The following is a 15,000-nucleotide window of genomic DNA, read 5'->3' on the forward strand; positions in this document are numbered from 1 at the left end:
AGCCTTGAGGAAGAGGGAATGGCTCCTGTGCTGACAGCCAGGCCTGGACAGGTGAATGCCCCTTGCTGCTTTTTTGAAATACTGTCTCAGGCCAGAGATAATTGGATACGTTTTTTTCTCCTATGCTATAACCCTAGAATTTGTGGGCATCAGGGAACCAAATATTTAGAGCTAAATGACACCGTAGACACCAATTTGTCCTCACCCCTCCCACACAAAGACCTTACATTTACATTGTGGTTTTTTTTTAATTTTGAGTTCCAAATACTTTTCCACTTTCCAGTCCTTTCCACACCCACTGAGAAGACACACAATAGGATAACCATGTTGCATGTGATGTAGTGCAAAACATTTTTATATTGGCCCTGTTCCCAAAAAAAGTGCAAGAAAAATGAAAGTGAAAAGGAATATGCACCCAAAGTTTATCAGTTCTTGAATTGTAGTTTATAATTAATCCTTTGGAATTTTCATGGTTCATTTTAATATTACATAAGCTGTTTCAACATATAGATAAAGAAAGGTTCCCACCCAATTCCTTCTACGAACAAAGATGATGTTACTTGAAGGGAGATATTACAATCCCATTTCATCAAGGCTATGCATTATGAGATTGAACTTATATTAGGCATTCATAGTTGGTTCAAATTAAGAAAACTATTAACATAATAGTTTAATAACACCAACAAAAAATAGACTATGGTTCTATCAGTAGACTCAGACAAGGTTTTTGACAAGATATGACAAGAAGGGAAAATTAAGATTCTCTGAGGTTCCCCCTCACACTCATCATATTGGCAGAATTGACAAAAAAGTAAAATGAGGAATTCTAGATGGCCTGTGGGAAAACAAGTACATTAATATGCCTCTGTTCTGTTCCTGGCATTTCTCCTGGAGTTGTCGGGCAGTAAACACCATATCAACTGTTCCTCGGCCCTTTCTGAAGCCACACTTGGCTTTCAGGAAGATGACCATCTTCCAGGTGAAAGATCAACCTATTAAGGAGGACTCTGGCAAGAATCTTGCCAGCAATGACTAAGAAAGAGACCCCCCTGTGGTTGTCACAGGACAATCTATTTCCTTTACCTTTATAGAGATGGACAATGGAGGCATCCTTGAACTCCTGGGGGATAACCTCCTCTTGACATATGACCTGAAAAATTTCATTCAGCTTTTGTTTGAGTGGTGGACCCCCTACCTTGTAAATCTCAGCTGGAATAAAATCAGCACCAGTGTTTTGCCACAGGAAAGGAGCCTAATGGCATTCGAAACCTCTTCTTCAGTTGGAGCTTCAGCTAGGGAGGGATTGACTTCAACCTGAGATAAACAGTCAGTGGCCTCAGCATTGATTGATGATGGTCTGTTGAGAACCCTATGGAAGTGTACAATCCATCTCTCTAGGATCATATCCTTATCACTAATCACTGTGGCTCCAACAGCACTGAGTAATTGAGATGCATCATAGGTCTTTGGCCCATAAATAGCCTTCAGGGCAACATATAAGTACTTTGGATTATTACTATCAGCATAAAACTGAATTTCAACTCTCTTCTTACTGAAGCAAGAATCCTGCATCTCTAAGCTTTGCTTGTCCTTTACTTTTAATGGAATTAAATGCTGCCTTATAGATCTGACCAAGGCCTTTTGGTTGTGAGGGCTTGTGGAGAAGTTCATCAGCATTGTATGTCAATTTCATGATGGGCATGCATGCCCCAGTTCTAGAGAATGGTCAATGCTCTCATGCCTTCCCAGTCACCAACGGAGTGAAACAAGGCTGTGATGTTTTCAGCCATGCTGTCAAATGCTTTCAATGAGGATGAACATGGCTTATAGGACCTTTGTAGTATATCCTTTCATAAAGCAAAGCCTCCTTTTATAAATTCATTTAATAGATGAATCCTTTGGTTAATGCAAATAATCATTTCTTTATTGGTTAATTGGGTCTTTTTTGTTTTAAATTAGCATTCTGTATATTTGGTTTGGTAAATCAGGGCACCTGTGTAGTTAGAATAGTGAGATATTTTTGTCATTTTCATATTATCATTTCAAATGGTAGATTGAGACTTCCTATACAGATTCATAATTAAAACTGTCACAATGACTTCATGCACATTGGATCCTCAGATAAAGCCATTCAGCTGTTTTTAATAGCAATATGCCACTCACATATGAAGAGGAGAGGAACTTGTCCTCCAAAGTCCTGAAGTTAGACTTCCATTAGTGGCTCAGTTAGGCCAGAAGTGCAGCTTACATTGATCCTTTCTAGGTCCCTTCTTGTTAGATTCAGTCCATTCTTCTAACCTCTTGAAGTCTTTTTGATTCTTGTTCTTTTGTCCAACCTGGAGGAAAGGGGTTAAATCACTAGCCCACCAGGGACTAAATTCACCAGCCTAGAGTATGAAGAATCAGTGTTCTTCTTTACCTTTGTGAAGAATTTTTCAAATGTTTGTTGCCTAAAATGATTACTGACCACAGAATGGCTTTTTTTTAAAAGCCCCTCTGTGCAAGAAAGCATATCAAGGGTGACTGAATGCACACAGTAATTGAAGCAATTATGGTTACTTCTCCAATCAAGGTCACAGCCCCTGACCTACCTGGCTTTTTTGGGGCTGTCTTTGAACCTTGCATTGGTGAGAAGAGCCTAGTCTATCAAAGTCAGCCTTTACAGATCGTGCATCTGTGATTGTGTATAATGTTCTCCTGGTTCTGCTCCCCTCCCTCAGCATCAGTTCATATGAGGCTTTCCAAGTTATAATGAAGTCCATCTGCTCCTCATTTCTAATACCCAAATAGTATTCCATTACATTCATATACCACAATTTCTTTAGCCATTCCCCAATTGATGGGCATCCCCTTGATTTCCAATCCTTTGCCACCACAAAAAGAGCTGCTATAAATATTTTTGTACATACTGGTCCATTTCCTACTTGTGTGATCTCTTTGGGATAGAGCCCTAGAAGTGGTAGTGCTGGGTCAGAGGGTATGCACGTTTTTATAGCCCTTTGGGTATAGTTCCAAATTGCTTTCCAGAATGGCTAGATCAGTTCACAACTCTACCAACAATGAAACAATGTTCCAGTTTTCCCACATCCTCTCCAGCATTTATGATTTGCCTATTTTTTCATGTTAAGACAATCTGACAGGAGAGATGTGGTACCTAAGAGCTGTTTTGATTTGCATTTCTCTAAACACTAGTGATTTAGAGCATTTTTTCATATGCCTATAGACATCTTTAATTTCTTCCTCTGAAAACTGCCTATTCATGTCCTTTGACCATTTCTCAATTGGGGAATGACTTGTATTCCTATAAATTTGACTCAGTTCCCTGCATATATTAGATATGAGGCCTTTATCAGAGACACTGGTTGTAAATATTCTTTCCCAATTTTCCGCTTCCCTCCCAATCTTTGTTGCATTGACTTCATTTGTACAAAAACTTTTCAATTTAACACAATCAAAATTATCCATTTTGCATTTTGTAATGCTCTGTATCTCTTGTTGGGTCATGAATTCTTCCTTTCTCCATAGATCTGACAGGTAAACTCTCTCCCAATTGCTTATAGTATCAGACTTTATTCCTAAATCATGAACCCACTTTGACTTTATTTTGGTATAAGGTGTAAGGTATTGGTCTATGGCCAGTTTCCACCATACTATTTTTCAGTTTTCCCAGCAGTTTTGGTGAAATAGTGAATTCTTAACCAAGAAGCTGGACTCTGGGATTATCAAAGAGTGCACTGCTATAATCATTGACTACTGTGCCTCCACTGATTCACCACTATTTCTTAGCCAGGACCAAGTAATTTTGATGACTACTGCTTTATAATACAGTTTAATATCTGGTATGGACAGGTCACCTTCTCTAGCATTTCTTTCCATTAATCTCTTGATATTTTGAACCTTTTGTTCTTCCAAATGAATTTTGCTATTATTTTATCCAGCTCTGTAAAATAACTTTTTGGTAATTTGATTAGTATGGCACTAAATAGGTACATTAATTTTGGTAAAATTGTCATTTTTATTATGTTGGCTCAGCCTAACCACAAGCAACTTATGTTTTTCCATTTATTTAGATCTGACTTCATTTGTGTGAAGAGTGTTTTATAATTGTGTTCATATAGGCCCTGGGTTTGTCTTGGCAGGTAGACTCCCAAATATCTTATAGAGTCTAAAGCAACTTTAAGTGGAATTTCTCTTTCTATCTCTTGCTGTTGGGCTTTGTTAGTGATATATAGGAATGCTGAGGATTTATGTAGGTTTATTTTATATCCAGCAACTTTGCTAAAGTTATTTATTATTTCAAGTAGTTTTTTACTTGATTCTCTAGGATTCTCTAAGTAAATCATCATATCATCTGCAAAGAGGGATAACTTAGTTTCTTCTTTGCCTGTTCTAATTCCTTCAATTTCTTTATCTTCTCTTATTGCTAAAGCTAACATTTCTAGTACAAAATTGAATAATAGGAATGATAATGGACATCCTTGTTTCACCCCCAATCTTATTGGAAATGCAACTACCTTACCCATATTACATATAATGCTTGCTGATGGTTTTAGGTAGATGCTACTTTTCATTTTAAGGATGACTCCTTTTATTCCTATGCTTTCTAGTGTTTTTAATAGGAATGGATGTTGTATTTTGTCAAAAGCTTTTTCTGCATCTATTGAGATAATCACGTGGTTTCTGCTAGTTTTGTTGTTGATACGATCAATTATGCTGATAGTTTTCTTAATATTGAACCAGCCTTGCATTCTTGGAATAAATCCTATCTGGTCACAGTGTATATTATTCTTGTGATAACTTGCTGCAATCTTTTTACTAATATTTTATTAATATTTTTGCATCTATATTCATACTTTGGTATTTAATTGGGGATTTTCAATTTTTTCTTTTTCTAGATTTTTCAGTTGCATGCCCAATTCATTGATCTCCTTTTTCTCTATTTTATTCATGTAAGCATTTAGAGATATAAAACTTCCCCTAAGAACTGCTTTTGCTGCATCCATAAGTTTTGGTATGTTGTCTCATTATTGTCCTTCTCTTGAATGAAGTTATTAATTGTTTCTATGATTTATTGTTTGACCCCTTCATTCTTTAGGATTAGATTACTTAGTTTCCAATTAATTTTTAGTCTATCTTTCCATGGTTCTTTATTACAAATAATTTTTATTGCATCACGATCTGAAAAGGATGCATTGACTATTTCCACCTTTCTGCACTGGATCATGAGGTTTTTGTGCCCTAGTACATGATCGATTTTTGTGTATGTGCCAAGTACCACTGAGAAAAAGGTATATTCCTTTCTATCCCCTTTCAGTTTTCTCCAGAGGTCTATCTACCTTTTCTAAAATCCTATTCACCTCCTTAATTTCTTTCTTTTTTATTTTGGGGTTAGATTTATCAAGTTCAGAAAGGAGGAGGTTAAGGTCCCTCGCTAGTATAGTTTTGCTATCTATTTCTTCCTGTAACTCCCTCAAGTTCCCCCAAGAATTTGTATGCTATACCACTTGGTGCATATATGTTAAGTAATGATATTATTTCATAGTCTATGGTGCCTTTTAGGAGGATATAGTTTGCTTCCTTATCTCTTTTAATTAGATCTATCTTTACTTTTGCTTTGTCTGAGATTAGGATTGCTACCCCTGCTTTTTTTACTTCAGCTGAAGCATAATACATTCTACTCCAGCCTTTTACCTTTACCCTTTGTGTATCCCCCTGTTTCAAATGTGTTTCTTGTTAACAACATATTGTAGGATTTTGTATGCTCTGTTGGGTCTGCTTATTTTACACTGTCAGTTGATGCATATCTTCTGATTCTTCTCAGAATTCCTTATATATTTCCTTTTAACCTATATAAGTGACAGTATTACTCCTATGCTATATTTTTTTCTACCTGTTCTTTACTTGTAAGAATTTAGATTGTTTCCACTTCTTTGCTGCTCCAAAGCCTGCTCTTATGAATGTTTTTGTGCAAAAACTCAATTGTGGCCTTGGTCTGGTTATATAGAAAGGGAATAGCAATGTGGGACAGTGAGATTCTGGTCAAGGAATTCTTAAATGCCTGGTGTATACCAGACACTGTACTGGGATACAAATAAATAAATGAAACAATCCCTTGTGGCAAGTGAAAGATGAAATGACTGAGGAAATAAATGTTCAATCTTTTTTTAATTTAAAATAATTTTATTTATTTTCAATAACAACACTTTCAAGGTTAGGAAATTAATGTTAATTTTCTACATTTTAAACAATAAAGTGTATTTCATCTTATTTTCCTTTGTTTTATCTTAAATATCTAGAACAATGAAAGGCAGGTCCGTAAAGGAGGTTCTGTATGACCAAGGCCCAATTTAAAAAGTTAATTCCAGGAAAAACAGAAAAGAAACATTCACCAAGATGTATAGCAACAGAAAAATATTATTTTACCAAAGAAAATAAAATTTAAGATTTGTTTAATTATGTCAGTTAGCTTACCAGATATAATAACTTTACCAACTTTGTAATAAGGGTCCAAGTGTCACTTTTCTGGGCCTGACAAAGGTTCAATCTTTTGGGCATGTCAATTTAATAGGCAAGGCATGACAGTTTCAGAACATATTGGGACTATGCCTCTTCTTCAACTTAGGGCTGGACCCAAAACACAGGAAGAGATGTACTTTTATAGATTAAAAACCATCAAACAAGACCAATTAATTAAAAGCAAATAATATAATATTAGGTAATCTGATTTCTAATTGGAAAAAAGATTAGACACTTTCCATGTTGGGATGCCTGGGTGAAACAGGTTCAGTTCCCTAAATTCAGAGAAAGAGGTGTCCCACCCCCATCCCCCAAGTGTCTGTATACATTCCAAGGAACATGTAAACAATAACGAATTGTACACTATGGGGAAAGTTTTCAGAGAAGACATACAAGTTGCTTGAGATATATAATTGTGAGAACTCATTACATCAGTTTTTTTCGGATCTGACTGGATTTCAGGTCAGCATAAACTAGGTCCTTTGTTAAGTGTCTAGAAACAGCAGGTAGAACCATGCAGGGCTAGGTTCAAACAATGCAATAAGCTTTTCTCCCAATTCCCACAATTGAATGAATTTTTCTCACAAGACAGAAGTTGGAATAGACCTACAACTGAACAGAAAAAGAACTGAGCTACCTCCTGAAATGAGTCCCAAGATGGAGTCAGTGTTGTTGACTCAATTGCCTCAACACCCTGTACCACTTGCTGTCCTAAAACCCTCAGTTTCCTCAGCCTACTGGCAAGCAGTTTGCATTTCACATTCATAACAGTTAGAGCTATAACTGGGTAAGCACAAATGTTTTTAATGTTTCAGGAATCACTGACATTCAAAGATGTGGGGTGGAATTCACTCAAGAGGAGTGGGTACAATTGAACCCAACTCAGAAAATCTTGTACAGGGATGTGATGCTGGAGAACTATAGGAACTTAGTGTTTTGGGGTAAGAACAGCTTCCTCTTTGGAGTCTTGATATATTCTATGACAACTTTCAAGATCTTAATGGTTATTCTTTGGCATACAAGAGTAAACCCTTCCTAATGCTTTTGTAGCCAAGAGACAGATTCTTGTGCTACCTGTTTCTAGGAAAAAAGATCTTTGCTTAGAATGCCTGGAAATTGATTTTTTTATTTGTTGTTATTCTTGAGAATGTATCTTCCCCTCTCTGTAGCTTAAAATCCAAGATGTTCTTTTTAATCCATGTGTAGTTTTCATCATACACAGTGTTCCCACTGTCTAAGCAGGGAGACTTGAACTATTTTTCCATAAGTCTTTTTTTTTTATATAGTCAAGCTATACACTGATTTTAATGGAGTTATTGACAGTATTTTATACAGGTTAATTACTGAGTCATCCAGACTTCAAAGAAGAGTATAATAAAGCACTGATTAAGTTTTTTATCTCCTTGTTCCTAGGAATGACACACTATTTTTCCTCAAGGCTAACCAAATTGAAACATTTATGTTCTCTCGCATATAGATAACCAGACTGAAACATTTCTGTCATCACCCATGTGGGCAATCAGCTACAAAGGCAGGTTTTCTTTGCCAAGTCTTCTTATCCTAAAACTGGCCTTCCCATGCATAGGCCCATTTTCAATTAACCCTGCCTTGCAGAGGTCTAAGAGGCTTAAACAGGATATAGCTGGCTCCCCACATCTCCCCACTTTTTATTCTGTAATTTTAAGTGGCTTAAACACAGCATTCATTATCCTAAGGACACAAGGTAGATAAAAAAATCAGTATGACCAAACAAAGAATATAAGATAATGTGTGGAAAATAGTCAAAAATACATTATTAAATGAGTTAAATTTTTTGAAAATATCGATAATTGTTTTTGCTACTGTAAGAAATGGGAGGAGGAGTTTTGTTTCCACAGAACTAAAAGTGTATTTCCCTGCCCTCCCCCACCCCAGCTTTAGCAGAGACCAGGCCTCAAGGTCCAGTCAGGTGAGAGGTCAGAGGCTTGTACACATGTGCATACTTTTTGAGAAGGCAGTCTAGGGAATTAGAGAGGCCAAACCCACTTGAACCAGTTCAAGCTTATCTAGGGTCTGGTCTTGGTCAAAAATCCAGGCCTACTGATTTGAGTAATTTGCATATGTTAAAGAGGGAAAGTAGGGGAAGTAAAAGAATATAGTTTAATCCTAAACTAAGACAAGGAAAATCTAATTAACTTCACTTTTGCTTCTGTATTCTTATTATCCTATTTATATAAACTGTATAACCTAGGAAAACTATGTAAAAAAACAAAAACTGTAAACTAACCATAACTCTAGCAGGAATGGAGGGAATGGTTACCCCTGCTCCTGCAGCTGTATCAGTGTGAGTGGTCCTGTGAGCACTACACCTGCTCCCTTGGGGAGTGTAATAAAATGCCTTCCTCTGCCCACTCTAGTCTTGGGTTCTTTGGGTGAGAATGGGCAAATCACATGGATTTTCCTAAGGTCAAGTGAAGGGAAGCAACAGGCAGCGGAAGCTTGCTGGGTTTATTCCTGGATCTTGTTTTGGGGTGTCCTGTGACCCCCACTGTGGTGTTAAGAGGGCTACCACTTTGGATTCCCTTGGGGAACCCTGTGGTCTGCACGGCCTTCTTAAAGAGGCATCACGTGGGACTTCTGGCCCTGTCTTGGGAGCCTTGTGATCTTACTGCTGCCCTAAGGGGTCATCACTGGGGTCTTCCTTAGGGTCTGACCCCTAGGAGGCCCTGTGATCCCTACAGAGTAAGGGATGGCTACCACTTGGTCTTCCTCTGGGAGTCCTGTGGTCTGTACAGCCTTCCCTAGGGATTATCACAGGGTTCTTCCTCAGGACTTTGGCCCTGCCTAGGAAGTCCAGTGATCCCCAAAACCACTTCTCACACTAACCCCTCTGGATCAATACCAGGAAAAGGGGCGTTTCACTACTTCAGCATTCCAATCAATCCCCCCCTTTCTCTTTTGTAGACACTTCACCATTACAGATACATGTGAATTCTTCCCCTTAACCATCACCCATTTTTTTTTTGATAAGCAAAATATTTGATTTATTTGGTTCACCCCTTCTAAGTTTTTTTTTTGATATTTTTTTATTTATTTAATATATTTAGTTTTCAGCATTGATTTTCACAAGAGTTTGAATTACAAATTTTCTCCCCATTTCTACCCTCCCCCCCACTCCAAGATGGCATATATTCTGGTTACCCTGTTCCCCAGTCAGCCCTCCCTTCTGTCACCCCATTCCCCTCCCATCCCCTTTTCCCTTCCTTTCTTGTAGGGCAAGATAAATTTCTACACCCCATTGGCTGTGTATCTTATTTTCTAGTTGCAGGCAAAAACATTTTTTTTTTGTTTTTGAACATCTGTTTTTAAAACTTTGAGTTCCAAATTCTCTCCCCTCTTCCCTTCCCACCCACCCTCTCTAAGAAGTCAAGCAATTCAACATAGGCCACATGTGTATCATTATGTATAACCCTTCCACAATACTCATGTTGTGAATGACTAACTATATTTTGCTCCTTCCTAACCTATCCCCCTTTATTGAATTTCTCCCTTGACTCTGTCCCCTTTCGAAAGTGTTTGTTTTTGATTACCTCCACCCCGATCTGCCCTCCCTTCTATCATTCTCCCCGCCCCCTTTTCTTTTTATCTTCTTCCTTCTTCTTTCCTGTGGGGTAAGATACCCAACTGACTATGTATGGTATTCCCTCCTCAGGTCAGATCTGATGAGAGCAAGATTCACTCATTCCCCCCTCACCTGCCTTCTCTTCTCTTCCTACAGAACTGCTTTTTCTTGCCACTTTTATGTGAGATAATTTACCCCATTCTATCTCTCCCTATCTCCCTCTCTCAATATATTTCTCTCTCATCCCTTAATTTGATTTTATTTCTTTTAGATATCTTCCCTTCATCTTCAACTCACCCTGTGCCCGCTCTCTCTCTGTCTCTCTCTCTCTCTGTCTCTCTCTCTCTCTCTACATACACACACACACACACACACACACACACACACACACACATAAGTCTTACTCACTAATCCATTCTACCATACTATAGAATGGCCTTTGGTGGTCTTTTGTACTATGCTTGAGGTCTTCCTAGTAGGCCTACTTTTTTCCCAAAGAGAGCTTAAACTACTTTTGAATTCTTTTATTAAGTTTTGTGGTTGCCATTTTTTCCCATTTTTAAAAAATTAATTAATTCATTTTTAGTTTTCAACATTCATTTCCACAAGATTTTGAGTTCCAAATTTTTTCCCCATATCTCCCCTCCCAACCACCCCAAGACAGCATGCATTCTGATTATCTATTCCCCCAGTCTACCCTCACTTCTATCACCCCATGCCACCCCTCTTATCCTTTGCCCCCTTACATTCTTGTAGGGCAAAATAGATTTCTATAACCCATTTCCTGTATATCTTATTTCCCAGTTGCATGTGAAAAATTTTAAGATTTGTTTTTAAAACATTGAGTCCCAAATTCTTCCCCTTCTTCCCTCCCCACCCACTCTCGTTGAGAAAGCAAGCAATTCAATATAAGTTATGTATGTATCATTATATAAGACACTTCGAGAATAGTCATGTTGTGTAAGACTAACTATATTTCCCTCCACCCTATCACACCCCCATTTATTCTATTTTCTCCTTTGACCCTGTCCCTTTTCAAAAGTGTTTACTTTTGACTACCCCCTTCCCCAATATGAGCTCTCTTCTATCATCTCACACCTTTATCCCCATTGAATGTGTATGTTATTCTCTGCTTAAGCCAAATCCAATGAGGGTAAGGTTCACTCATTCCCTTTCACCTTTCCTTCCTGGCTCCTGGGCCCAAGTGTGATGGAGTGAGGGGCTGGAGTGGGGCCAGGCCCAGGCAGAGGTTGGCTGTGGGGTCAGGGCCCCAGGGGCTGATTGGGGAGCTCAAGGAGAGGGGGAAAGGCATCTGCCTGAGGAGGAAGGAAGCCCCTGAGGGCTTTCAGGGGTCTGAGACCCACCCTTTGCGGGGGTGGGGGTGGGGGGGTGGGTTGACATGCCAAGGTAGGGTCTGGGGGTGAGTTCCAATACTCCTTCAGTCGCAGTTGCATCCCGTGACCCAAGTCAGGCCCTGCCCCTCCAGGTCTCAGTCCTTCCCTTGTGCCCAGGGTCTAAGGGCAGGTGCTCCCAGTGTGTGTCTGTCTGGTCCTTGGTCTGGCCTTCATTTTAGCCTCATCCCCTCCTCCTGGAATCCTCCAGGGCACCCTCTCCTTTGGGAAGCCTTCCCTGATGCTGCCAAGCACCTGTCCTCCTCCCCCACTCCCCCCCGACCCCACCCCCTGCCTCTGGCCAGGGCAGAAGTGGGGCCATGGGTGTACATTGTAAAAAAAACACACATTTAAAATTGCTGCCATTGGAACCATTTACAACAATAAGCATTTATTAAGCACCTATCAAGTGCCAGGCACTGTGCTAAGTGTGGAGGACACAAAGGATGGCAATAATGGCTGCTGCTCTTAAGGAGCTCACAAGCTAATCAGGGAGGAATACTTTTCTAAAAATTTTTATTCATTTAATTTTTAATTAATGGAATAAAACAAGCATTTCAAAAACAGTAGGATAAAAAAAGATGAAGCTGCAAATCTATCACGTACAACTTGCTGTTCCTTTTAAATATATAAGTTATCATGTAAAATTCATTTTTCCCTCTCTCTCCCCCCACAACTCTAGGGATGGCTACCATTAGATAGAAACGTGTGTTTCTGTGTGTGTGTCTATGTGACTGTAAAATCATTCTATACATACTTCTCTGTATCAGTTCTTTCTGGTTGAGGAATTCTTTAATGCTAGCATATACCAAACACTGTACTGGGATACAAGTAAATAAATGAAACAATCCCTTGTGGCAAGTGAAAGCTGAAATGACTGAGGTTTCAATTTTTCAAAAGTTCAAGTTTTTGGACATATCAATTTTATATTAAGCAAGGCATGACAGTTGCAGAACAAAGTGGGACCAGGCGCCTTCCACAACATAGGGCTGGACACAGAATACAGGAGATGTACTTTTATACATTAAAAATAATGAAACAAGATCAATTAATTAAAAGTAAATAATGCAATATTAGGTAATCTGATTTCTAATTGGAGGAAAGATTAGGGATTTTCCATGTTAAGGGGTGGGGGCAATGGGTTCAATTCCCTGAATTCAGAAAAAGAGGTGCCCCCGTCAAAGTGTCTACACAATCAAAGGAACATGGAAACAATAACTATTCACTATGGGACCAGTTTTCAGAGAATACATACAGGTTGCTTGATCTGTAGAATTGTGAGAATGCCTTTCCTCAGTTTTTTTTAGATATGACCAGATTTCAGGTCAGCATAAACTAGGTCCTTAGTTAAGCAGGTAACAGCAGGTAGAGGTGTTCTGCTGTCCCAACCATGCAGGGCTAGGTTCAAACAATGTGATAGGCTTTTCTCCCAATACCCACAATTGAAAAATACTTTCTCACAAGATAGAAGTTGGACTAGACCTAAAATTGAACAGAAAAAGAATTGAACTATCTCCAGAACTGAGTCACAAAATTAGTCATTGTAGTTGACACAATTGCCTCAATTCCTTGTAGCACTTGTTGTCCTAAAACACTCAATTCCCTCAGTCTGCCGGCAAGCAGTTTACATTTGAACTTCATAACACTCAGAGCTATAGCTGGGTAAGCATAAATGTTTTTGATATTCCAGGAATCAGTCACATTCAGGGATATGGTTGTGGAATTCACACAAGAAGAGTGGATACAATTGAACTCATTTTGGAAAAAGTTGTACAAGCACGTGATGCTTGGAGAACTATAGGAACTTGGTGTCTTCGGGTAAAAACAGCTACTGCTTTGGAGTCTAGACATATACTATGACAACTTTCAAGATCTTAACAGTTATTCTTTGGCATACAAGAGTAAATTAGTCCTAATGCTTTTGTAGCCAAGAAACAGATTACTTGTGTTTCCAGGAAGAAAGATCTTTGCTTAGTAAGCCTGGAAATTCATTTCTTGATTTGTTGTTATCCTTGAGAATGTGTCTTCCCCTCTCTGTAGCTTCAAATCCGAGATATTCTTTTTAATCCTTGTGTAGGCTTCATCATACACAGTGTTCCCACTGTCTAAGCAGGGAGAATTGAACTATTTTTCCATAAGTCCTACTCAGTAATCCATTCTACCATATATAGAATATCCTTTGTTGGTCCTTTGTACTATGCTTAAGGTCTTCTTAGCAGGCCTACTTTTTTCTCAAAGGGGCTTAAACTACTTTTGAATTCTTTTATTAAGTTATGTGGTTGCTTTTTTGAAAATGTAATTTCTCTTTCCCCTGACACCTGGAAAAAAAAAAAAGAAGAAACCATACTCTTCCCTCCACCCAGCCCATTGAGCCCCACATGTTTGAATAACAAAAGTGTAAGACAAAATGGGCTAACCTTGTGCCCTGGGTGGTATAAGACACATTCATCACCCTTATTCCCCCATACATAGAACGCATAGTTACCAGATGTGAAGATGGCACAAAATGAGAAGTGATGGGATCATAAGTTCATTGATCTAGTATAGCAGGGGTCTCATGGGTGATATGGTTTGGCTGTATGTAAAAATTATTTTTAAAAAATAGTGCTAGACTAGATTTAAACTGAATCTAATGAGATGAAATTTAAAAGGGAATGAAGGATTACTTGTCAGATTGGACAATTTCTCCAACTTGTCAGATTTGACTAGGTGGTTGCTAAGGATGCCTATAATTCTTAAATTCCATGATTCTACATTTCTTTAATTCTTTTGTTTTTCAGCCATTTTCAGTCGTGTCTGACTCTTCATGACCCCATTTGGAGTTACTTGGCAGAGGCGGTGAAGTGGTGTGCCATTTCCTTCTCCAGCTCTTTCTTTGTAGATAAGGAAACTGATACAAATAGGGTTAAGTGACTTGTCCAGGGACACACATCTAGTAAGTGTCTGAGCCCCCGTTAAAAGAGATTGCTAAGAATGATAAGATTGTAAGCCCTGTGGTCTGGGATACGTGGGGTTTGTGAAATTGTGGTTTTTTTGCTTTAAGAACTATATGAAGGGGAAAAGCCAGGCTCTCCCACTTTGCTTGCCTGCCTTGCTGCATCGAGGGATAGCCCCTCCTCGAGGAAGTTAATAAATCATCTCCTTGCTGGACTAATAGTCTCTGAGAAATCTTTATTTTGAGTAGGGGGCGTACCACACACCTTGAACACGGGAAGCTCCAGGTAAATATTTAGTCCATCTACCAAACGGCTGGCATTCCCGAGGTAAGAAGAGGAGCGGAAGGGGGCGGGTCTCCTGGCAAGAAGGGCGAGAAGGAACAGACAGGCAGGATGGCGACACCGCATTCCCGGGCAGAGGAATGGCCGGGGCCCAAGGCATATGCAGAAGGCGCCTCAGCCTCCAGACTACGACTCCCAGAAGGCCGTGCGCGCCTCGGGGACATTTTCCAAGGCCCAGGGCTGGAAGATGGAGCTTCCGTCATACTACGTCACT

The sequence above is a fragment of the Trichosurus vulpecula genome, chromosome 3, assembly GCF_011100635.1.
Source record: "Trichosurus vulpecula isolate mTriVul1 chromosome 3, mTriVul1.pri, whole genome shotgun sequence".
Classification (NCBI taxonomy): domain Eukaryota; kingdom Metazoa; phylum Chordata; class Mammalia; order Diprotodontia; family Phalangeridae; genus Trichosurus; species Trichosurus vulpecula.